Source organism: Python bivittatus, unplaced genomic scaffold (genome assembly GCF_059951505.1).
Source record: "Python bivittatus isolate LINGU-HERP-01145 unplaced genomic scaffold, Pbiv_v1 ctg000080_np1212, whole genome shotgun sequence".
NCBI lineage: Eukaryota > Metazoa > Chordata > Lepidosauria > Squamata > Pythonidae > Python > Python bivittatus.
In genome coordinates this window covers 17,550,500-17,577,709 of record NW_028277035.1, presented here as the reverse complement: position 1 = coordinate 17,577,709, position 27,210 = coordinate 17,550,500, and the positions used below count along the sequence as shown (strand labels likewise).

The window sequence follows — 27,210 nt, the reverse complement described above, 5'->3', positions numbered from 1 at the left end:
AATCAGGTTTTGAAGTTATACATTCATATAGTTGCCACTAGAGGTTTCCAGATTTTCAGAATAATGATGATACACTACTCATATGGATTACTAATGAAATACCATACAGTAATGGCCTAGATGAGAACCAGTATGATGCAGTGTCTAAAGGTGTTGCCCTAGGAACAGAGAGACCCAGGGTCATTCCCTCTTAAGATACAGAAGCTGACTGGGTGATTTTGGGACAGTCACTCTCAGCTCTGGACTAAGAAGTTTAAAAAAAAAAAAAATCTACTAACCCCTACTGGATTAGCATAGTAGATTACAACCCATAGCCTTCAGTGCAGAGGCCTTCATCCTGCAGCGGAATGATTCCAGATTATGATAATGATGACCACCTAGATAATTTGCTCCATCATTTGTAATAGCTGTGATTCTTGCCTTATTATTTGCTTGTGCCTATATGTAAAGCAGTTGTACCAGCGGTGAATCATGGAAAGGCTGTTTAGAGGGCTAAGAGTACAGGTGGGTAGTTCTGGCTAATGTGTTACAGCAAACTGCCTTGGTTTTGTTGATGTTGTCAGAACAGGTTTCCCTGGAATTTTCAGTAAGTTCCAGGGAATATACTGGGTATATTTCAGCTCAACTCACATCATGAAAGAGCAGGTTACTTTCACACATATGATAGCATACAAAAAGGTACTCATAAAATTATTGGTCAAATATTCAGTGAAATAGTTGACATCATGTTCTAACTTAGACCCATTACAAATCATTAGGAGTCCAGCTCTGTCTGTTATAGACAGGAATCAGATTCTTTATAACCTGTTCTACAAAGGAGCACAGCAATAAAGTATCAGCTATGATTCTGAGGAGCAGCAAAGCAAGAATGTAAGAGGCATAATACTTTTCCTTGAGTTTGAAAGAACCTTTGACCAACAAAAGAAACAGCATAGGAACTTTAAATTAGCTACTATAAGTTTCAAACTAAACTGTGCCTAGAAAGTATGAACACACTAATGATGCACTTAAAATGACATGATGATCAGTGCTGAGATTATAGGAACAGATCAATGATGGACAGGCATCCCTGCTCATTATATCCTTGGGGCTTGCATGCAGTGAATTACAGTAGTCGGGATGGTGTGGGTGATGTTGGTCCTTTTTTCTTTGAAGCTGTAGTATCAGCATATGGCAGGGGCTTTTTAAGCATCAGAGGGGAGCATAGATGGAGGTGTTATAGCTGGGGCTTGATAAAATACACAGGGCCACTGAATCAGAGTGAGAAATCCATCATAGTTTCTGGAGGGTGTGATGACCAGCTACTGCTCTTATGGCAGTGGGAGGGATGATGAACATACAGCCTCATTCCATGCTGATGATGTGAGTTCAGTACAGGAGCTTTTGCTATCCACAACTCCAATTAGATCTCTAATCTAAGTGGCAACTGAAGCCCCTTCTTTTGCTGTTGCTGTGACAGTGCTCTGGATCAATAATGGCTATAATGATGAAACTGGGTGGGCTCAGATGTACTCCTTGAATTGGCTGGTGTTACAGGAGAGGCTCAGTGATTTCACTGGCATTGACAGCTAGCCAGCATTTGAGTTTATGAGGTTTCCTGCTGCAGTATCCCCTTGGGCTGCATAAAGTTGCACCCTTAATGCTTGGTTCATTCATATCCATTAGGCTGTTGAGTACTTCTGGTGTGGACTGGAAGGGTAGTAGATGTCGGTATCACTGTCACTGTCTAAGCTGGAGAAGAAAGATGTCAGCGGCTGTGCTTGATCATGAATAGCTGTGGGTGTTGCCCCCATACTGCAGGACCTGTATGTATGGTTTTCTGATCTTCATTCCAAGTCATAAAGGGTTAATCTGCTGAGACTTTTGGAATTCAGTATTTGCAAGGTATTTAGTGAACATTGAGCTGATTTCCTTGAAAGTGTTATCTGCAAGGTTGTTTTTAGAAGGAACAGTTTTGTCCCTAATTTTCTTGGCTAACAATGTTAGGATATTGTCATCTTTAAACATTCTGATTAATATTATAGTTACATGAAAGATGCCCTTCATCTTCAGGTGAACAAGCTTAAGAGGAAAGGTGGAATGGTTAAGTGTGAGCAAAATTATTTTGGTTGCTGGGTGGCTAGGCAGGAATTGAATTGAATCAATTTATAAATCCAGGGTGGCAGTTTAAAAGTAAACTCAGAAAGTTTATTATTAACTTGTGAAATGACCATCTCTGTGCATTGATGTGGTTCATTGCAATTTGTAGCAACACCTCAGAAGTTTGAAGTAAACACAATGAATTGGGTGAGTGAATTGTCTTTTCTTTTCTTTTCTTTTCTTTTCTTTTCTTTTCTTTTCTTTTCTTTTCTTTTCTTTTCTTTTCTTTTCTTTTCTTTTCTTTTCTTTTTTTTGGTAGCCATGTATGTGTCCTGGGTAAAGTTTTGGTAAAGAGTCCATCTGGAGCTGAGGAAGAATCTGCTGGGAGTTGTTTTATGGTTTTAAGTCAGGGTTTTCACCCTCACTTGTCTTATGCTGCAAACACATAATAGTTAAATGTATCTACTCTTGCTGATACAGTGTTTAAATATTTTAGGAACTGAATCATGGTTTCTGCTGTTAGGACACATGTGCTGCCTAGAAATTCTTGTAATGGTTCAAGGGGAAGGTGGGGAACACTCTTAGCTGTCTTTTTTTCTTTTTCTTTTTGTAATAAATCTTTAATCAGGCATCTTTAGTATAAGCCATTGGCAGAATTTGGAACCATCCAAAGTTGATTCTTTGGCAGGTCTCCTTCAGATGATACTTGCTGCAGCTAGGAAGCTTGATTAGATGCTTCTTCAACTTGCATCTGTGCACTTGGTATTTCATCTTCATCAAAGCTGTTCTCATCAGCATCTATGTCATCTGGAATATCTTCTTCTGTCGACTCATAATCGGAATCATCTTCCAAGATCAGGTGCTGCCCATTGAGATATACTGGATTGCCCACTCCCAATTTTAGGATAAAAGAAATAGGGGAAAGCAACTCAAAGCCATCAAGACAGACCATTGGTAAGACAGAATGTTTCAGTGATACAATCAGTACTGGCTTAGGAACACTGGCTGTGTTTCTGGTCTCCACAGCCACCACCACAACCATCACAGCCACCACACATGGACTCCACAGCTACCACACAGTCAGCATCTTCACCCAGGGCCGCTGTTCTCAAATATACCAGGTGTTCTAAGAAGTCATCTTCGTCTTTCACTACATATCTTGGTGGTGTCATTCAGTACAAAGCCCCAAAAGAGACATGGGATTTCCTTCAATAAAAACTGAACTTGAGGAAAGTGAGTTCACTGTGTTTAGGTGGATAGAATTAATAGAGTCCTAAAAACTTGGAAAATTTCTGCCAAACTCTTAGCTGTCTTGTATCTCCTGTCTGTCTACTCCAGGATGAGATTTCTTACACCAACTTTCTTGGACACCAGAAAATGTCTGATGTGGTACAGTTTCTCTTGTGGCAACAAGAAATGCAGGGAAGTTCTTAGTAGGGGCTGTAGATGTTATTGTAGCTCCATTTAGTGTCCTTATGATTCTATTTGATTCATTGGTGAAGAGGAAGGAGTCAATTTTAATTTGATTTTCTGCCTTGGCTAAAGAGTGGCTGTTTGGGTTCTTTTCTTTTGGCATTTGTTCACCATAGCAGAAATCTGCATGAATTCTGCTTTGGAAATTCAGCCCCAATCAGGAAATGTCTAATTTCAAGGCAGGAATATATGAATTGTGTTGCTAGTTTGGCATCATCTTGGCTTTGCCCCCTTTGAATTTGAGAAATTTCACAATTATTGGTCAATAAAGTTTGTTGCTATAGGTATATTGCCATTTTCTTATTTGATATATTATGGTTTGAGCTCTCCATATAAAAGTTAAAGTGGTGCAATCATGAACATCATCCTTTCATAGCCAAGCATCTTGAAAATTAATAATGGACTGATCTCTGATGCGATTTCTGATCCTTGATGGCAGCAAAGACAGCAATGTCTTCTGTTTTGTAACTTTTTTTTTTTTTTTTTTTTGGTCTCATGCAAATACTGACACAAAGAATGGCTGAAATGTATTGTTTAACTACAAATCCCATTACCATCACCCTATCTTTGCTTTTCAGGTAGATTACATTCCTTAGCCACTGTAGTCTGATAACTACAGTGAACCACTGATGGAACTACACATCAAGAGTTTGAGAAGATGCTCAATCAGGGAGCAGTTATGTTTGAAAGGGGGGGGGGAAGCCTCTTTCCCTTAACAATTATTATAGCTCATTTGTTGGCAAATGTCTAGTCAGTTCTTAATCAGACAGTCATTAACCTTAGTAATATTGCTGTGTTGCCACCAATGGTGCATTTCAAATAGGTGAATAAATAGGAGAAGGTGAAAAATAAAGCTTATGATAAGACTGACTGCTTTCTTCTTCACTCCATGTAGACAGAAAGACCTATATTTGCTTCAACATTCTGCATTCTCTTTCCGATTTAGCCACTTCATTTCAACAAACTGCTGTGAGCCAATGGATAAATTAAGAATTAATGTTAATAGAAAACCCACTGATCAGCTCAGAAATCCATAGGGAAGTTGCAGGTGATATTCTGATTGCCTTGACTGAGAACATAAAGCAGTACAGGAAAGAGCCAACTGAATGCAAAATGACTTTCTGCCCCTTCCCCCCAAATCTTGCCTGTTGTTACAAGTAAAATATTATTTAAAATTAGGTATCATATCTAACATCTCATACTGTCAGCCTTGAAAAATACTGGAATATCAAAGACTTTTAAAATATAGGCAATAAGACTGAATATATAACCTTTTTTCAGAAGTAAACCCCACTGAGTTGAATGAGACTTGATTCAGCTAAGTGTGCATAGGATTGAAGCCTGCCATCTAATCATTTGAGTCATCTAACACTTGGAACTTCTCACTTGTATCCAGTATTTAATTAAAGATCTAATTAAAGTTTAAAACATGTCCCCTAATTAAATAGAAGGGCTGACAAATAGCAAAGATTATGTGGATTGGGAGCTGTCACATACAAGCTATACAAATCTATCAATCCTATCCATCCTCTTTCCCAAGGAGAATTGTCTGAAAGAAAACTTTAAAATGTAAAATCATAGGTCTGGTTCACTGATTTTGAGTAATTTATATAGCATGAGTACAGGTAGTGCATAATTTTCTCCCTTCCCCCCCAGCCAGAACTAGTACTCTTTCTGAATTACAGGTAGTCCTCGACTTACAACCCAATAAGGATTGGAAAATTTGTTGTTAAATGGTGCAGCCATTAAGCAAGGCATCACATGACTGCACCCAATTTTACGACATTTTTTGTGGTAGTTGTTAAGCGAATCACATGGTTCCCCATTGATTTTGCTTGTCGGAAGCTGGCTGGGAAGGTTGCAAATGGTGATTATGTGACCCCAGGATGCTGCAACTGTCATAAATACATGCTGATTGCCAAGCTCATGAATTTTGATCATGTGGCCACAGGGACACTGTGACTGTCGTAAGTACGAGGACTGGTTGTCACTTCACCACTGTCATAATTCCAAACAGTCACTAAAGGAATGGTCATAAGTCGAGGAGTACCTGTACAAGCCATTGATGCAGATGCATTTTCATTCTAGATTAAGGCTGAGGGAGAAATTAACTGGGTTATTATTTTAGTGCAAACTTAATGTGTGCTTCACAAAACTTTTCAGAGGACTTACCATAATACTTTCCCACAACTTACAAAGCAGTTTGCAATTAAACATGCATTCCCAAATGCATCCTATATAAAGGGGGGAAAGTCTTCACAAAAGTGCATATAATGAGGACACTGGTACACAAAACAGTCATTTAGTATTTGGAATGTGCTTTTACCTAAGCTTAGTGCAAAACATTTTTCCCTAACAAAAAGAATCCTACAAGATAGGTTAGATTCAAAGAGGATAACTGGCCCAAAGGAATTGAAGGGATTTATTTGGTTGAGGGGGGGCTGGAACTTAACTTGAACCACAATATCATATTGGTTGTTATTGCAGAAGGAAAGTACCCAGTAAACAGATGTACAGTGGCGTTAAAAAAGAAGCATATGCCTTACATTGGGCTATTGAGACCCTTAAAGTTTATTTGTGGGGCAAGAAGTTCAAGGTAATTACTGACCATCAACAACGTACATAGATACAGAAAATGGACAGCAATCCCAGGATTACCAGATGGTATTTAGCCCTACAATCATACCACTTTTCCATCCATTATCAAGCTTACTTGCTGATTACTTATCCAGGTATGGAAAAGACCCTGCAACCCAGGAACCTTGCTGCACAACAGAAAATGAAGAGGTCAGGACAAGGGACTGAACATGTACTGTGACCCACATAAAAAAGGGGGAAGGAATTTGGAAAGAAAGCCTTGCAGTAATCATCATGAGCTCTTCCTTCCTGTTGTTTCCTCCCCTGGGATTTTAAGACAGCTTGAAGACCACTGGACTATACCTAGTTTCCAATTATTAAAGGAAAACACTGATAGCACCATAATGTGGGTGTCTAGGCATGTGCTGCAGGAAGATTTATATCATGTGGGACAATAGAGAGGAAGAATGTGCAGCCAAGTGACTGGAACAGCCCTCAGCTTAGCAGATGACTGATGCTGAAGGAGGAGCAGGCCTGGACTTCAGCCATCCAAACAAGCTGAAAGGGAAAGCAGAGCCCAGCAGCCTTACAGGAACTTCTCGACTTACGGCCATTCATTTAGTGACTGTTCAAAGTTACAGTGGTACCTCGGTTCACAAACTTAATTCGTTCCACGATTCTGGTCGCAAACCGAATTGGTCGCGAACCGAATCACATTTCCCCATAAGGTTCAATGTAAATACGGTTAATCCGTTCTGACCCCTCCGAATGTGGTCGCCAACCAATTCTGGTCGCCAACCGAATCAAATTTTCCCATAAGGTTCAGTATAAATAAGGTTAATCCATTCTGAACCATATGTATTTTTTTTAAAACCACAAAAATATGAAACAAAGTACAGTACAGTACAGTATGAAGAGAGAGAACACTAACCTTGCTTGAGGCGACTTCTGGCATGGAGGACAGGAAGGCGGGTGGGGAGGCAGTTATTGTTTGGAGGGAGAGTCCCCCTCGCCTACAGGAAGCCACGACCACGTGTCAGAGCAGGGAAGATGGCCGCAGGTCATGTTCGTCACCCGATGCAGAGTTTGTGAACAGAAGCAAAATTTTGCGAACAGTGCTGTTCATGAACCGAATTGTTTGTGAACAGAAGCATTCGTGAATTGTATTACTGTACAATGGTGCTAAAAAGGCATGATTCACTTAATGACTACACCACTTAACAATGAATTTTCTGGTCCCTATTGTGATCATAAGTCGAGGACTACCTGTAGCACTCCAGCGGCAATACTGAGAGACCAGCCAGCCAGGCGGCAGCTGGTAAAGCCCCCCCCCCTTTTTTTTTTCATCCTCACCCACAGCACAGCCTGAGAAACTGCAAAACCAACTCTTCAGAATCAGGTCACAACAGCAGCTGACGGCAACAAAAGCCAACCAACTTGAAGGTGGGTCGATGGTGACTAAAGACTTTGTCTACTCAGGCAACAAAGAAGAACAGTATTGTTAATAGTACTGTTTAGGAATTAGATGAATACACAGGCATAGACATAGATATTAGTATAATATAGCATCAGTCTACTTTAAAGCATTAAGTTAGTTATAAATGTTAAATTAGAGATTAGGAAATAAGTAAGTTTGTTAATCTTTTTGTACAATAAAAGCGTCCCTGGAAATACAGAGATGGTAAGAGTCTCTTTGTTGGTGGACTGTACCACTTCTCAAAAACAAACAAATTCAAAACAAGAAACCCTCACAGTCATATTAGAACAGTTATTAAGAAAAGTCTCCTTTGAGTGATACTCAGCTCCTGGCAACTTTATTTTTCTTGGAAATAGGATGGAAATGGTTTCTTATGGCATTCCTCTGCAATTTTCCTTTTCCTTCCCCCCCCCCACCCCCATTTTCCCCCCTTTGTTTTCTTCTACAATTGTAGGAACTCTCCAGGCACTCTGTTAGTCCCTTATCCCAATACAATCCAGGCCTAGTCCTTCTTGGCCTTTGAACCAGACAAAGACAGCTAGAGATTGTCCCGTGCATGCAAGAAAATGTACTTGAAGGAAAATGTGCATATGAGAAGACATGCATAAAAGTCTATATAGACTATATAATATCTATATAGACTTCTTTTAAAAATAAGGCATGCTGATAGTTGTAGAACTGAGACAAGAAATCAAACTGAATAGCTTTTCTCATGATTGGCATGCATCTCTTGGAGAATTACTCCTCCAAATGAGAGTCAAGATGGGTCTGCTATGGAGGAGGGAGCAAATTCAAGCAGCAGCACTGTAGAAAATACTGTAGTTGATCCCGATGGGCAATTTTGGGTCTCAAGGAAAAAAGAAAGACATTTAAAAATATGGGCTAAGAGATACAGTACCCATTTTGCAGGACCAGAATTTCCTCTATAGACTCATAAATTGCTGTTGTCTGTGTCAACATGGGGATGCTTCACATATACAGGGGCTATCTTGATCTTACAACTGACTGCTTAAACTTTATATTTAGTTGCCCCTCCCCTAAATTGCCATAAACCCATATTCCTGGACTGTCTGAACATTCCAACCTCAACTTGGCATCTCTCTTGATATTGGCACTGTGGACCAGCCTTGTTTTGTCTTTTTTTTATTATTATTAGATTTAGCTGCCACCAACTCCAAATAACTATGTTAGGTTCTTCTTGATCTCTGTCTCTGAATATGGCTCTTCTCTTAAGCTGGAAAGTCCCTGAGTTTTGAAAAAAAAGTTTTATTGATGGCTTTTGGCCATAAAACAAAACAATTGCTTCTGGGAATTATAAGGGTACTTCTGGGTTATGAATTTATTTAAAACTATTTTGAAGTGCTATCATAGTTACAGATTCTTTAAAAATCCAAACATTGTGCATAGTTCCTTCTGCCCCAATGTGGTCCTCTCTTTTGGACTCCCAGTCCAACAATTCTTAATGAGGATGATGACCAGGGCAGCACATCAGAGACCATCAAGTTGAAAAAGTTATTATATTCCCTATTCTCAGATGTTATCTGAAACTCTGTTGGTGACCCACAGGAGGGTCATATCCTATTATAGGGGCTTCATAATTATTTTACAGCTGATCATACTTTAAGACATGTACTTGCTTTGCTTTGACAGCCCTCAGTGGGGTTGGGGAGTAAAGCCCAGAGCTAGTTTTGAAAGGGCTAAATTTATGGGTCTAACTTTCTGTCAAACCCATCCACCAATCACAGGAGGATTATTTAGTATTTAATTATATATTATTTAGCTTTATCTATTAATGAAGTTACACCAATTCATTTTGCATTTTAGGAGGGTGTGGGAGTGTAAACTTTGAGAAGCCCTGCTGTAGTAGACTTAGTCCATGACCCTGAAATGGTGCAACTTCCAAATACGGAACCATCTCATGAAGTGGAGGCAGAAGTGCCTTCACAGGCATCCAGATCTCCATAGAACATCTGTAGGGTTCAGCAGTTGACTGAGGCTATCCTTTGGTACTAACTGGGTAATTATTATGAAGGAATCCCTCTGTTGCCCTAGACATTATCCTGGGCAACAGGAATCTGTCTTAGGAGGTGACCTTATTACTCTTCTGGAATTTTAACTTAAGAGCCTTTCAATGATGAACAAACAATATTTATTCCTTATGCACCACCACTCCATTGATATTGAAGTTTCTATTGTTTATAATACAGCTTCACTGACAAATACACAAAGAATACAACCATCTTCAAAAAATATTCTCTTCCTTCTTTAGAACCATCATACTTTATCTGCCTGTGAGTACCTGCCATTTGTCACACCCAGACCCAATTCTGAATCACTCCGCAAAGCAAGTTTCAGGAAAAACAGCTTTGGCAGGCAATGGATACAAGGGATAATTTACAGCTAACCAAGCAATACCCTGATGGGGAAAGCTGATTTTTTTTTTTTTTTAAATGAGAAAAGCTAAACAAAAGCTGAAATGAAGACACCACACAGTTCACATCAAATTAAAATGCTAATGAAGAAGGTGGCAGGCTGATGTATCTTAGATCAAGTTCTAGTTTTCTTTAGTTTTATTTTCTGTCAGGACTATTCTATCATAATATATCAGACCAAGCATTGTGCTCTCATCAAATCAATTCATTAATGGGAAGGGTGGCAGTCTGAAGTAGCCTTGATCAGCTGCTAATTTTGTTTTATGCATCATCCTACTATATCTATTCAATGTTAAGGGAATTAATTTTGCATACCAAAGGTTTTGGCAGGAAAAGAGGCATTAAAGCCAATTAAGGTGAACTGGATACAAAGAAAAGCATTGTGTTCATGGAACAATTTAAGTTGCTACCATTACATTAAATGCATCCTCTGTAGTATTAAGCCTTCACATTTGGTTCAGATGATAAGACAGTTCTTACAATACAGAAGCTACTTCATTGTGACACCATCCATCACTACTCTTAGAAGATTACACAGGAAATACCAGCAATGTGTTTACAAGATGTGCCAGATTGGCTTGAGTGGAAGGTTACAGATTCTTTAAAAATCCAAACATTGTGAATTCCTAAATGAGATAGCCAGATTTGCACCTCTAATTCTAAAATACAGACTGGAACTTAGATACTTGGGAAGGCCAACAGGGTTGGGGCTAATCTAATCTCCAGAAGAATGATATTCCAGAGGGCAGGTGCCATGGCAGAAAAGGCTCTCCTCCTGGCCTCCACTAAGCAACACTCCATAGCAGATGGGACTCAGAGCATGCCCTTCCTGTTGAACCAGATGGGAGAGGTAGAAACAATTGATCAAGTAACCGCATATATCTTATTTTTGCATTTTGTAGTATTATGTGATTGGAATCAGAAGCAGTTTGAGAGTAAAGGGACACATTCACTATCTTGTCATGTAAAACCAATGTAAAATCTATGGGTAGCATCCAGAGTAGTGTGGGCTGGACTACAGCAGATGGTCCCACATAAGGGGGAATATTTACTGATTTCCACTGACACTCAGTAGAAGGCACACTGACATCATGTGTGTGATGACATCATGACATAAATGATAAATTATAATTTTCAGTATTTGCATGGCGCCATCACACATAGACACCCATGCTGATTCCCCCTCTGCCTTCAATATCTGATCTTTATTCTGGAAAATTGGAAAAACCTACAGGGTAATCAGTGTGCTGGTGGAGAAGGCTGCAGAAGGAGCTAGTGGAAAATGCCACTGCCTCCTTTCTCTGGGGAAAAATCATTTTCTGCCTCTTAAGCTGCTTTTATGAGCATTTGTAAATGATAACCAAATAATCTTTTCCATGTAATGTAACTAGAGGACAATTAATACACTTCCCACAAATGTTCTGTTCAAATACTATTTTCATATCTGTTGAAGGAAACCACTTGCGCCCACAGAGGGGGAAAAATTGAATTGGTTTTGAAGACATGGATGGTTTCAAAGTGGCTAGAATAAGAGCATATTATTTCTATCTGGGGAAAAAAGGGGCTAAGCTTAGATCTACCCAAAGGTAGTTGAATTACATGCCATCTTTTCAAAATTCCAATTTTTGCTACTGGTTTGTATTGCTTGAGTGGAACTTCTTAAGAGAAAAGATGTCTTAATATGCAATGTTGTATCTACATGACCTTTTAGAACTGGGGTGGGGGGGCTTTTCATGCAGCAGCACTGGAATATTAAGAAATGGGAGATATTTTTTTTTTTAGTTGTTCGCTTACCTTTATCAAGTGAAAGGCAGGAGGTTTGGCATATTGTCATTCATACTGAAACCATCAGTGGCACCTACCTTGTGAATTAATTTATTTCCTTCTCTGCTTTAAAAATCTCCACATCTGTATTTATACGGCAGGTTATTGATAGTGTTGTACAGAAGACCATTTCCTGAACTATTTGTGAACAACATGCTAGTTTTGCACTGTGTATGACACATATACAAAAGTTTAAAAAAGAAAAAATATATTGAAGTGCAGTTGGAAATTTAACTTTCCCCATGTGTTTTAAAGAGAGTACTAATCATTCATATCACTGCACAATAGATTGTGTAAGTAGTAGAAGAAAATCAAAGGTTGGGAACCAGTGATAAAGAAATATATATAAAATTAAAAGGAAGAAACAATCTCTACTGCTTTGTGTACTATCTTTCTTTATGAATGGGTGCTTTTATTCCAAAAGGGCAAGGCCATAGAAATATGCCTAGGGTACAAACAAAAATGTAGGTGGGTTCAGAACAAACAACATCTACAACAGGATATACTGTAAATTAACAATTCCACACAAACATTTAGTCATCAAGTAGAGCATATTTTAAAAGCTGCTATTTAAAAGGCACACAGATCACATTCAAAGCATTTCTAGAATTTAATTTTATATAAGGTTATCAATAAATCTTAATACATGCTATCCCTAATATATTTTGTCACCCTTTTCCAACTTTTAGATAAGAAAACACTGTTTTAAAAAGGTTTTCCAGTGAAATTTGACAAGGGGAATTTTTTCCACTGATTTTTAGATTGCAAACAAACTTGTAGAGCTTCAACTGACACACCATCCTATTGGATAGTAAGGATCTTGAAATGGTAACTCATGCCCTTATCACTTCTCAACAAGACTATTATAATATGCTCTACATGCCTTTAAACATTACCAGGAAACTGCAACTGGTACAAAAGCCAGCAACCTAGTTACTGGTGGGAGTTACCATCCAAGAGCACATCACATCTTTGATCACATCTGGATCCTACATCAGTTACCAGTAGGTTTCTGGATATAATTAAACTGCTGTTTTTGACCAATAAACCCTATATTGCTTTACACCAAGACAAAAACAAATATTCCATTGACTGCTTTCCATTTGTTTATTGTTGGATTTTGCTAATTCATTTTCTCTAATGCAAATTTCAAGTGATGTTTTATTATTCTGCAGTTTACCTTGACTCATAACTAATCATATAGATTTTTCCAGTGTTTTCTTCTTAGGACTCTGGCTTCCAAATTCTGATTTTAAATATGTAATGCTTCTGAACAAAATATGAATATGTAGAATATGAAATCAGATGCCACAACATTCTTTGCTAGTTAAAGACTTAACCCAAAATGCTGTTATGAATTTCAATGGTCACCAAAAACAGGGAGCATTGATTTTTGATAAGTTTCTGGGAAAAAAAATCTGTTCTGACTCATATGGAGGTTTGTGTCTAAGCCGTACACTATCACATAGAAACTTAGGTGTTATGTATTTTGGCGACATATATTTGGCTTAAGCTCTCCTAGTGGAAGTACTAAGCTGATCTTGGCTGTTTCAGAAACTAAGCTGGTTCAACCCTGGCTAGTACTTGGATGGGGCAGCAATGAAGTCTAGGAATCCTGGCTAAGCTGGGAAGCCAAAAATCAAGTTGGAACAAAGTAATGGCAGACCAGTTTCATATTATTGCCACAAAAACTATATGAACAGGTCCACAAGTCATCATGAGTTAAGTTAAGTCAACTTGAACATGTTTATTTTGTTAAAAGGATTCAACTTCAAAATATATTTTTTTTCCTTTTGTGTACTTACATTTGCTCTTTATGCCTGAGATGGGACAGTCCTTCCCTTAATTTCAACTTATTTGATGTCCAAACCAATCCAACACAATGTAAGGCATCCATTTCTGTGAGGCCCAGCTTCCCTGCCATTGATTTTCCCCTGTTTTACAAATTCATTTTTTTCCTTTAAACATTTATCAGGCAAAATGAAAGTCGTAGCTGACCAGTAAGACCAGCATGTATAGCAGCAGGGAAAGAATGCTAGGCACCATAAAATATTGTAGCATCATTTTTTTTTTATGGCACCTTCCATTTTTTTCAACTCACTGCATTGTAGGAGGAAAGCCATGTTAGTGTATGATAGCCAAAAATCAGAAAGAGCCTGGGAGTACCTTTTTAAGACTAGCACATTTTATTATAAGGGATAAGGTTTGTGTGGTGCAGTTCACTCCATCAGATGCATGGAGCGGGTTAACTGATGTAGATTTAAATACATGGGATGAGGGAGTAGGAAAAATGAGAGGAGATGATGGTGGTTATGCAGATGAAGGTTCAAGCGGAACAGATTACAAGTACTATATTGATTAACAATTGTAATGTGTTAAAAAGCCATTGTGTTTGTTCAGATGTTCTGAGATAGTCGGACACCTATTGATATTTCTAAGTTCAGCTGTCTCATGCTCAATTTTGTTGGTATAGTCCTTTTGTTTCAAAAGTGTTACTCTGAGATCTGTAATGGAATGTCCTGGTAGGTTAAAATGCTCTGCTTTTACTTTATCCTTGTTTTGAGTCCTGATGCTAAATTTGTTTCTGTTAATTATTTTATACGAAGTCTGGCTTGTTAGTTCTACATAGAATCAAAAAAGGCATTGCTGGCAGATGATGGCATAGATCACACTAGAGGAAGAACATGTGAGGTACCTCTAACCTTGTATGTGAAGTTGTTGGGGCCTTGATGAGCTGTTGGTGTAAGTGTGGGGACCAAGTAGACATCTGGGCTTGTTGCAGGGTGTGGCTCCCATATTTGTAACATTGTCCTGTTATTTTTTGTTGCTTGTGAGCATCCAGTTCAGGTTGGATAGTTGTCTGCATGCAAGTATGGGTCTTCCATCAAGTGGCTGAAAAAGTTCAATTTTGGTATGGGCTGTAGCTTATAAATAATATGTTTGAGTAGCTTGAGCCATACATGATAACCAATGGTATTCTGATTTTTATTTTCTGGTCTGTCCTTTAATTAATCCTCCCTGGGAATTGATCTGGTTCTATTAATATATGTATCAATCTCACTGAATAGGTAGTTTGGTCCCATGATGTCTGGTTTAATTCCATAATTTGAACAGCTCTAGTGGGTCAGAACAAATGTGATTGAAATGTAGCTCCTGGCTATAGATGATAGATTTGGTGTTCTTTATGGAAGCATGTAGATATTAATAGGGATCTGTAGGTTTCCTATATAACATAACATTTATGTGCATTGTTTAGTTTTACCATGATATCAAGGAAATGAATTTGTTCTGTATATAGGTCCAATGCTTAGATTGATGGTGGGATAGAAATTGTTGATTTTTTTATGGACTTTGATGAGGAATTCTTTTCCAAGGTTTCAGATGATGAAAATGTGATAACTGAATCTCAAGTAAAGGAGGGATTCCAGGGGATAACAGTTAAGAAAATATTCTTCTTGGTCAGCCATGAAGGTATTGACATATTATGAAATCATGTGTGTGCCCATACTGTGCCACTGATTTGCAGGTTTATATCCTTTGCCTATACAAAATCACAACATCTAGTAGCAAGGTGTGTTGACATTCCTGATAATGTTCCTGACAGCTGGAAGTCCATGTTTGTGGAGGATGTTGATGTATAGTGTCTCAATTATCATCTTAACTAAAATGGTGTGGTTAAGGGGTTTGCCAATAGATTTCAGTTTTCTTAGGGAGTGTGATATGTCTCAGATATAATTGGGTTTTTTGGTGCATAATGTCTGAGTACAGAACTCATGAAACCTGATGTTCTCGTTGCAAAGGTTCCAGTGCTTGAAAGACCAGGACAACCCAGATTGCCTGTTTTGTATATTTTGTGTATTTTATACCTGATTGAGGCTCCTGGGTAATTTCCATGTAGATGTGGTCTGGTAAGTCATTTCATCAGATTGCATAGTTCTTGCTGATATGTTGCTGTGGAAGTTTTGTATATCAGGGACATTTTCTGAAGAAAATGGCCAGCATCAGAAGCCACCAATTATTTTTTAGACATGAGAGGTTCTCTAAGACACCTTTTTGTATAATTTCAGAATAATTTAATACTGAATCAAATGAGCTTTACTCAAATAAGGTTTTTTTTTTCCCCATCTTATGCCAGCAGGAATATATGAATCTAGGATTTTCTTGTTGTAGTTGGTATGCGTGGAGGGAACGTGGAGGGATTGAGTTGCTTTCAGGGACAGGCTGGAATACTCTGAGAGAATACATAACATCTTCACTTTGATCTGTATTTGAATTGGAGTCAGAGTCATTCTGCAGCTTGGATTGGTTGCCTTTTCCCTGAGGCTCTTAACAGTGATCTCTCAGAGATCATGTTGGGGTTCAAGCTTTGTACTGTAACTCTGAGCTATACCGTTTATATCCTGTTGGCATCTACTTCATATACTATAATTTTAAAAGGAAATGCTGCTGTGTACTTTCTTATATGTGCCCAATATATGGAATTTGCTCAGGCTTTTCAGGTCCAGTCCAGCAGTTAGTCCATTCTGCTTAATAATTTTAATCAATGGACTCATCTCATCATACAGTATCTTATTTTTATGCTACTTAATAAGCAATTACCAGATTCCCCCCCCCCAAACCCTCACATGCCATGGTTGCAGATCTTATGAATAGCAGAAATGACTGAAATAACATTATTATTGTTGGTTGCACAGTCAGGCAGATGTTTAGACTGGATTTGGCATTTTTATCCACCCATCAAGTCCTTCCCAAGAACCTGGAATAGGCAGAGGTTGTTGTTTGATGGTGCTAAAGGTGTCTTCACAGGATGTAAGCTGTTCCAGGTAAAGCTGCCTTTTGCAATTGGCTGATGGTGATTTTGTCAATGCCAATGGTCTTCAAGTGGTGCTCCAGATGTTTTGGGATTGCACCCAAGGCACCTATTCTATTGGTACTATCTTTGCTTTCTTTTGCCATAATTGTTCTACTTCTATTTGCAGGTCTTTATATTTGGTGGATTTTCTCCAGTTCTTTCACTTCTATTCTGCTGTCTCCAGGCATTGCAATCTCCAGACTTTTTTGTCTTTCTTATCAACAATTGTTAGGTCTGGGGTGTTGTGTGGCAGGTGCTTCTCTGTTTGAATTCTAAAATCCCAGAGTACTTTAGCTTCTTTATTTTCTATTACTTTGTCTGTTTTGTGGTCCCACCAGTTCTTGCTTGCAGGCAAATGATATTTCCTGCAGATATTCCAATGCACCATTGTTGGTACTTTGTCATGCTGTTGTGTGTAGTCACTCTGTGAGATCTTGCAGCAGCTCACTAGGTGGTCCACTGATTTTCAGGTTCTTTGTAGAGGCGTCCTTTGCTGTCTGTTGCTGTCTTCTCAGTTTTGGCTTTGTATACATTTGTTCTTAAAGTTTGGTCTTGTGCAGCCAGAATTAGTCCCTCTGGCTCTTTCTTCAACTTTCCTACTCAGGTCTTGTTACCTGCTTTGCCTGCTTGTTTGTGTGTGTGTGTGTGTGTGTCTCTTTCCGTGTATGTGTACTGGCCCTGTAATACTTTGCCTTAGTTGTTGTAATATTTATTGCTTGCTTGAAGCTAAACTGGTTTAGTAATTTAATGTTTTTGTAGTCTGTAGAGTTCTATAAAACCCACATTTTTGAAGACTAGTTATTGGATCCTATGGTGTTATTGAGCAAGCAGAAGCCATTCCCATTAGTGAACTACAGTTCCTTTTTTCTCTGTATTATCAGTTTCCAGCTTCAGCTTCCCTCCTTGTCCCATTTCGTACCCTTTTATGGAATTGGAGGGGAGGGGCAGCAAGATTCAAAATTTATATTATAATGTGATAAACAGAGATATTCCAAATATCTCTGTTTATCAAATTAATAGATTTCTTAATATATCAACAATTGGAAAGATTTCTGTTCCTTAAATATAATCCCAACACTGAATTCCAAGGGGAACTATTTCACAATTAAGATTCTTATAAATGAACTATGGATTTTGATGGCAACAAAGCAAATTATAACTATTAAGAAAAGGCCTTTCAAAATAATAAAGATGGACATAACCATTTGTTATGGATAATTCTGTTGTAATGTAATTTCAGAGAGGGTAAATAAAGTTTTAACACCTGAACTGGAATGTTAAATATTGGATAATAATTTTTGGGAAAATATTATGAACAGGAAAAAAAAAAAACCAGATCCAATCATGCTACAATAAACCAATTAGTCTTTGCATTTTTTCCCCGCATTTTCTACTTCTCCATTTTTTAAAATTATTTTTTTGTTGTTGTTGGAGAACTGGGAACTTAATATTTCTTTTATTTCCAAACAGGCATATTTCAGGTGGGCAAGTTCCATGTGCATATAGCGGGGATAATAGATTTACCATCATATATTTGATCTTCAAAGAAAAAAATACTACTTAGCTATCAAGATATACATCTTCACTCTGCCATCTAGTACATATGAACAGCCTTTTCTTTCAGCTGGAAGATGTAGTTATATCACAACTTGCAGGGGAATGACTATCCCATACAAAGCACTTGAAAGCTCTTGAAACAAATAAACCAAATCTTTGAGCAGCTGGTACTATTAAAGAGAGATCCACATATCATTAAGACTGTTCCTAACAAAAAGGATGGGTAGTAAGCCACTGCTATGCTAATGGGGTCCCAATTTACTCTTAGCAATTTCTAAGATGACTGAAGCAATATATCATACTACGATGATGACGACGACTATTACTAATAATATAAAATAAAATTTTAAAAAATCAAACTGACAAAGCAGATCAGACAAGAAGTTCTTAATTATCACTTCAACCAGGATTGATGGAATTATGGAGGAAAATCACAGTATTCTATGATTTAATTATTGAGTGTCTTATGTCACAGGAGCCACTTATAAATCTCTTGTGTTATAGGAATTTCAAAAGGTTCTTAAAGAATCACTTGAATATCATGTATAGCTTCCTATCTCCTAAATGTGGAGGCTCATCAAGGATAACAAAGAAGTCCTATTTTAGTTCAACACCCTTGCCTCAAATGATAAAGATGGTGTTAAACAAACAAACAAACAAACAAACAAACAAATAGTGTTTCTTTATGCTCCATTTATCAGGAAGATTAGGGAGCAGCATAGATCAGTCATAGTACGGCTATTTTCATTAGTGAAAAACTGTGAAATAGCTCACATAGAACACATCTGTATATAAGGTAGGTGTGTGTGTATGTGTGTGTGTATATATGTATATGTGTGTGTGTATCAGATATACATTCAGGATCCATTTAGCATCCTTTTGCAGAAGAAATATGACATTTGTCTAGTCTTTCAGTTACCAAGTTTATATTAGTTTAAGGAGCTAACAGCAAAAAGGAAAAAAAAAGGGAAAAGAATAATTCATTTGTTTCTATAAATTATCATATACATACCCATATGTGTAGCTGTTGATTCTTCAATTTTAATTACTGTACATAAGGTTTGTATGTCCAGTGGTATTGTAAAATGAATCACAACTTACATATCTGTAGTACAATTTAAATAAATAGCTTACACTGGGCATTTTGTCTTAAGTTATGAGATAACCAAATATAAGTTTAAATAGTGAGGTTAATCAGTGACAGGGATAATGCGATAATATTTAAGTAAGGAATGTTTCATTTTTATGAAACAAAAGTATAGATGCACTGAATATTTTAAATTCTTTAAAATAGAATTACTCTGTCACATGCACTGGTAGATAAAATTATTCATAATACCCCTATTAGTATTATATACCATCCCCTGGTTTTTTTGGAAAAAAAATCACAGAGAAAATGAAATTGATTTTGCTTGGACTACTCTGTCATTTGAAACTCAGAGTCAAGTGCGACACCATGGCTTTGGAGACAATGCAAAGGTTGATGTGGTGCCTTGGGCTCAACCATGAGGGAATGAGAGCCTTGTTTATTATTAAAGTCAATAATGAGGAGTCAGACATCAGCTTCCCTGCATATTGTTTGGAGCTAATTCCACTAGAAGATAAGCCTGCCTTAAGACACAAAGCGCCTTTTCATCCTACAATATGAACATTTAATATTTGAAAACATTATTTCATATGAAACCATGATACACAATTGTTGCAGCTTGATGACTGACTCATTTAAATTTCTTAATTATTGCAAGCACCATTGTCAATAGTATAACATTTTCAAGAGATTAGCTTTTCACAATAAGAGCCTTTGTGCCAGTCACAAAACCCTAAAAGGGTTTCATCTATTTTACATTACTAAATGGCCTGAGCACAATGTTCATAGACCTCCCAGAAAATGATGTTTAATACTATAATAATAATAATAATAATAATAATAATAATAATAATAATAATGCTTATCAAACATCAATAACATCTGCCCAGCTATCCCTCCTCCATTTACATGGATGATCTGAAGTTGTATGGAAAAACACCATCTGAAATACAATCGCTGCTCAACACTCTCTGAATATACAGCCAAGATATTGCAATGGAGTTTGGACTGGACAAATGTGCCACCCTTACCATCAACAGGGGAAAATAGTGAAAACTAAAGGAATCAAGATACCCAATGGAAATAACATCAAGTGTCTGGATGAAGAAGATCACTACAAATACCTGGGCATCCTTCAAGCTGACGACATCAAGCAGATTGAAGTCAGGAATAAGGTTAGTAGTCAATACATCATGATAGTGAAGAAGATGCACTGAAGCTAGTACACCATGAAGGCTTACTGAATACGGAAGAGAGAAAACTGGCCTACAAGAAAGACCAAATGAAGAATAGAAAAGAGACATGGCAAGACAAAGTCTTACATGGCTGGTATACAAAAAACAAAACAAAAACAAAACTTGAGGGAAAATAGATAACAACAAGACCTGGCAATTGCTAACAGCAAGAACATTGAACAAAGAGACAGAGGGGCTAATTCTGGCTGCACAAGCCTTAAGAACAAATGCCTGCCACACAACACACCAGACTTAACCACTGTTGTTGAGAAAGAGAAAAAAAAAAGTCTTGATAGTGGACTTTGCAATACCTGGAGACAGCAGAATAGAAGTGAAAAAAATGGAGAAAATCATAAAATACAAAGACCTGCAAATAGAAGTAGAACAAATATGGCAAAAGAAAGCAAAGATAGTACCAACAGTAATAGGTGCCTTGGGTGCAATCCCAAAATATCTGGAGCACCACTTGAAGACCATCAGCACTGACAAAATCATCACCAGTCAATTACAAAAGGCAGCTTTATTTGGAACAGCTTACATCCTGCGATGATACCTTTAACACCATCAAACAACATCTGCCTATTCCAGGTCCTTGGGAAGGACTTGATGGGTGGATAAAAATGCCAAATCCAGTCTAAACATCTTGGTGACTGTGTGACCAACAATAATAATACAAATAAAATTCAAAGGGTAAAGCTGCATTGGCATTAAAAAAAAATCTATACAAATGGCTGTTGATAATGAGTCACACCTAATTAAATCCCACTGGGCATCTTTTGCATGGCTTGGAAGTTCTTTAAGCCAAATAAGAACATGATATTTTACATTGTATAGATAAGAAGATGTTGCATAAAGCTGCTAACCTAACAGTCTTTTCAGAACCTGAGCAGAAACCTGTGGGAGATTGGGAAACATGCAACCACTTTACTATGAACTCATCTGCTCCTTCCTTCCTTCCTTCCTTCCTTCCTTCCTTCCTTCCTTCCTTCCTTCCTTCCTTCCTTCCTTCCTTCCTTCCTTCCTTCCTTCCACAGATTGTGAGACATACATTCTACCTCAAGCTATTATCTCTCCATTGCAATAGTTCTGTAAAATATAAGTTTGTTTCAGAGAAAACTAAGTATTATTTTTACTATGAGAATGCTTCATAGTGAATTTAACATTGGACATGTGCACTGGGTATATAAAATGCACTTGCACAGCCAGATTTTAGAGAAACCTGGCCTTCTAATTATTTGTGAAGGTTGAACAACTATTTGCTCCTGCTCTACTTCTACTACCAAGAAGAGTTTACATAATGTATTGCCTGAACTGGGGATGCTATCTTGTTGCTTCCAAGCAACAGTGTATCTTGAATTGCAATCCTAACTTGTAAGGAGAAACCCAAGCTTAGACAATGACTTTTTTTAAAAAAAGCAGCCATGCTGGTGCAGAGGCACAAAATGGGATTGACTGTTCTGCGGAATGTTGTCTGCTTTCCACAAACCTGCTCTGTGCTCCAGGCTTATTCTTTCATGTGACTGCAGTCACTGACAATGACCAAAAAACTGTTGGATATACAAAAAGCCATAGGAAGTCTCTTGTGATTACCAGATATAAATGAAATTGTAATGCACTATACCAGTTCAATGTACCATTTCAGTTTCTATGCCATATTTTTTTCCACTGAAGAATTATAAATAAATTTATATGGGTGTTCTTTCAAAGCAGAGATATAGACTTATATCTTCTACGCTGAGCTTGTTTTCCCTTGGGGGTGGGGGTAGAGAAGGAAGGGCAAGCATTTTGCTTTACTTTGAAGTATGAGTGTGCAGAAGATGAAAGCAGCTGCATCACTGTCTTTGATGCTTTTGATTCTGAATTTCTCAGATGATTTTTTTTTCTTTGTAGACATTCAAAAAGTAGATTTACTTCTTCAGTCAACTTTGCACTAGATTTTCACTAGACACTTAGTCTGTACAGTTTCTGGATTCTACTTTAAGAGAAATAATAATAGCAACAACAACAACAGCAAAATCCTAGCCCACCCACTTGAACTTTTATTGCATCTAGTGACTTTTAATCTAGCTTCCTTCTCTTTTTGAGGAGTCCTTCAAAATTCATAGTCTTTTCTTCTACAGCATAGAAGCAGCATTTATCATACCTTGTACACATAACTCATAGTACACAATGATTATACATGGGGAATAAAAGATATTTTTGAGTCTTTTAGTGAAAAAATGCAAAAGAATTTTCTGGCTAGATGACGTTACTTGACTCTGAGTGACATGACAGCCAGCTCCATCCAGCAATCCTTGTGAAGAGAAGAGGCAGTGGGGAATTTGCAAACAAAGTAAGCAGATAGGAGGGTAAACAGGAATAGGGGAATTTAGTAGCAGAAGAAAGCAACTCTACAGATTGAGCATGGTAGTGAGTTTAACAATGGTGTGAGGAAGCCAACATATCTGTAATAGAATGTGAGAATGACCTAGGAAGATGTGGGTGAGGGGGAGAGATGCTGCCTAGGGAATGATCAGATAAAACAGGGAGAAGCCCACAACTGAGTAATGGGCAGAAAAAGAAACTTAGAAAGGACCCACACTAACTGATCAGGTGGTGAATACAGGTGGCAGGAGAATTGTACATTCAGATTTTTAAGATTCTATTAATGTAGCCTATCAGTAAAGTAGTAATAACTTATCTGGTCATGTTTCCTGCCTGGTTTACCTGGGAGAGTTGACAATATCCACCATCATGAAATAAAACATACAGGTTTATTTTACATTAAGCAGCTTGTAAAGAAGAAGACAAAATATCAACAACAATTAGTATTACAATACAAAACCAATAATTTGCTTTCTAATTTATTGCATAGAGTGTTAAATTTATGACTATTTGCTTTTGGGCATAAGACATGGATTTGTGCCAAGTGCAATGAGCTCCTGGCACTCAGAAAGGTTCATTCTCTTGAAATCAAGGTAGCTGAATCAGAGATGCTTAAGAGGACTAGAAAGGTGTGTAGATGAGACTTTCTGTTATGTGATAGCTTTGCCCCACTCCCTTGATGACAGTTCATTTGCTATGAGGCAGAATTTCTTGGGGAAGGAGATAATCATTTTGATAAGAGTGGTATTCCTGTAGGAGGGCCCCAATCCCTAAGTTATGGACACACATCCTCTTGTACTGAGGAAACTCCTCCAGGAGCAGGGAGAGCTTTTGGCTTGTGTGATTTCAGACAGGTAGATAAGTAACAGCAGTATATGTCACATGATAACTTTTCTCCTGTTGCGATGCTTATAGACATCACATGTCACTTGGCCAAACTGCTAAAGAGTGGTGGGAAAGAGTTGTGATCCATGTTGACACCAATGACTTTAGAAAACATACTTGGCCAGTCCTGGAAGCCAAATTAAGCCTTCTGGGATCATCAAACAAGTTTTCTCAGAAATGTTACCAGTTTTGCAAGTAGATAGGCAGTAGATAGGCAGGGATTAGAGGATCAATGTGTGGACAAGACATTGATGACTGTTGATGATTTAGTTTTGTTAGGCATTGAAGAAAGTTGTGGACATGCTGGACCACACCAGAGACAGCCCCTCTTGGAACCAGACTGCTGGTACATAACATCAAAAATGGTGATAAAGTTTTTAAACTGATCCCTGGGGAAAAGCCAGCATGTGCTGGGCAGCATCTGGTTTGAAAGGGTACAGGTGTTTCATAAAATACAATAAGGAAGAGGGCCAGTGCTGGAAGTAGGTTAATTGATGAACATGACAATCAGGAGACAGAAAGGAGATTAAAAAGCCATTAAAAAGGCTCATGCCAACAACATTTGAAAACAACAACATGATTGATAGGTATTTGTATTCCAGTGATAGAAATCTCTGAACCTGTTTGGGAGAATTAGAATATTTAGGTATAAAGGACAGAACCTGGTAAAACAGAGAGTATGAATGGGATAGGATCATTCCTAAAAAGAAAATGTATGGAAAGGACAGGGAAGACCAGATTCTTCCAATGAATCACTTTGAGTGGCAATTTGTAAATTAGATTTAAGGATATGCTTTCACATTTCTGATCAAAATACTGAGGGTGATCCTGAGATGATGAAAGCAATCAGGGAGGCATGCACTAAAGAAGTCCTTACAATAATGGACACCCTCACAGAAACCAAGTACATTCATGCTTGGACTACAACAAAGAAACCAGTTTTCTAAATGCCTTCACTGACTGTGTCTGATAATAGTTAGTCTTGGAACTGAAGGGTAGGCAATCCTACATTTAATTCTAAATAATGACCATCATCTGACAGGAGATGCAGCTTTGTGGAACCAAATGATGCTACTACTTTTAGCAGGCATTCAAGCAGGGTCCAACATAGTCACATTTGCCTACAAAAGAGGGATTTTTTTTTTAAAGAGAAGACTGATGAAAAAGAAATTAAGTAAAGGGGCTCAGGCTTGTTTGCTAGGAGGCTAATTCTGAAAACAGAAGAAAATGGGAAACATTTCATTCTGTTGCATTCAACTTACTTACATGTTTCTAATAAGATACTCAGCATTTACTTCCATATAACAAAATAGGCAGAAGTATTTTTTGTTGACTAGGAAAAAATGCTGTTATAAACCCCCATTTTCACTTATTTCAACAAACATTCATTCCTTGAAACAAGCCACATGTAACCCACTATCTTTTTACCAGTATTTGCATGTCTTAAAATGCTACAGTGTTGGTTATCTCTTGAAGCCAGTAACATAATACACACTACTGACTAAAGAAAATTCTTGAAAGAAGGTTAGGTCTAAAATTATCTGGCTGACCCATACATTTACACAGAATCTTATCTAACCCATTTCATGAATACTTAATAATAAATACTATTTAAATACATCTGAATTCTGGACTTTCTTTTATCCCAGGTAATTGCTATTCCTTTCCTTTTGATCTTCTTAATTAAAAATTGTTACATTAACAATTAGTTGACCTTTTAGTATAAGGCACTGTTCTATTAGTTAATCCTGTAACCTTTGAAAATAAACCTATCCCTTGAAGAAGACACTCCAGGGTTCATACTTTGTTTTCACTTATTACAGCTGGTTTTCTGTTTCCAAACATTCAGAATAATTAATGTCATATAAATTTAAACACCTGCATAATGTGTTTAATGTAACTACTTAATGTTACTTTCCTGAAATTTCTTAAGCATTCAACATTTTTAAAAGATTGTTTTAAGTGCAAAACATTGAAAATCTAGTTAAATCTATTTTGGTCTTATTATAAATGAATGCCATTCGTATATCCTTTCAGCTTTAAAAGGTGTTGCTTTTCTGCAAATATATTCCAAGCACTAGGTAATGTATCAGTGTGGATATTGCAATGATGTGATACTTTGAATCTACCAGTTTTTTTAAAAAAGCAAGATAGTATGCAACGTTTGGGGAATTCATTGTCATTCCATTGAGCTGGGGAAAAAGAGAATTCAGTTGTGCTTAGCCAACTGTTTCAACCTTGCCAGTCCCTTGTAAAATGGGATAGTACTCACATACAAGTATATGTTTAGCCTCATTGTGAACAATTTGGAGAACACATCATTTGTATTTATGTGGAACAGCCTATGTTTACATAGCCATACTGTATAGACTTCATATATTCCTAGTTTTTCTACCATACATTTTCTGAAAAGGATTTTTGGGGGGTGTGGTGGTGAAAACCAGCATTTTCTTCAATCTACTTTCTATGAGCCTCCTTTAAATTATATTTCAGATCTTAATGGAAACTAACTCTGAAATTGCTAAGAAAGGCTTATTTACTCCAGTTGAAATACTGGGTTGGTACATCCAAATGGTGCCTTACCTAGAGCTCTCAATCCCTTTCCTTGGAGGTAGGCAGGGAGAGGAAAGAGAGCTTCTCCAGAGTCCTGTTTCTGATGGTAAGGGGGAGAGAATGATGATCCTATGATTACTGTGTCACTTTCCCTATACTACTCCCAGGATTTCACAGTTTGCTACTGGAAGGTTATTAAATATACCTGGTACTGATATGTAAAAATAAACATTGTTTCAGATGCACAAAAGAAGAGTTAAATTAACAAATGTAATTCCTAAATTATGCATACTAAATTCTAGGTTTGTCAAGTATTCAGAACACTGAGTAATATAAATTGGAGTAATATAAGAATGGGATTGGTATTTTTGAAAATCAAAACAAGGCAAAAATAGCTTTTTCCCCCCCTTTAGCATTGAAGGGCAGTATTTTTTCAGCATCAAAGGAGGTGTTTTCTGGATGGGAAGAAAAGTGTTTTCTGTATTTATTAGTAACTCAATAATTATTCAATAATAAATTAACATCATTCTAATGTTAATGCCTATTGCCCCAACTGAATATCCTTGTACAAACCTGATAAACAGAACATAGATCATAACAAAAAATGATGCTTTCTACAGCAAAACCCTCACTACAGCTAGCAGTGAGGGTTATTTAAATAAAACAAAGAGGGGACATGTGTGATTGGAATGTATGCAGAAAATTGTCACGAAGCAAGAACAAGACCTTGTTTCTTCTTTCCCACTTTGATCAGCTACTTAGAGGTCAGGGTGTGGGGAAGCTTGTAAGATCTAACTCCCTATTCTTTTTTTTTT

At 37.5% G+C, this 27,210-nt stretch overlaps 1 pseudogene; it reads right to left on the bottom strand.

Moving 5' to 3' along the window:
* Positions 1–2,794: 2,794 nt before the first annotated feature.
* LOC148216633 (nucleophosmin-like) lies at positions 2,795–5,615 on the bottom strand (annotated as a pseudogene).
* Positions 5,616–27,210: the final 21,595 nt, after the last annotated feature.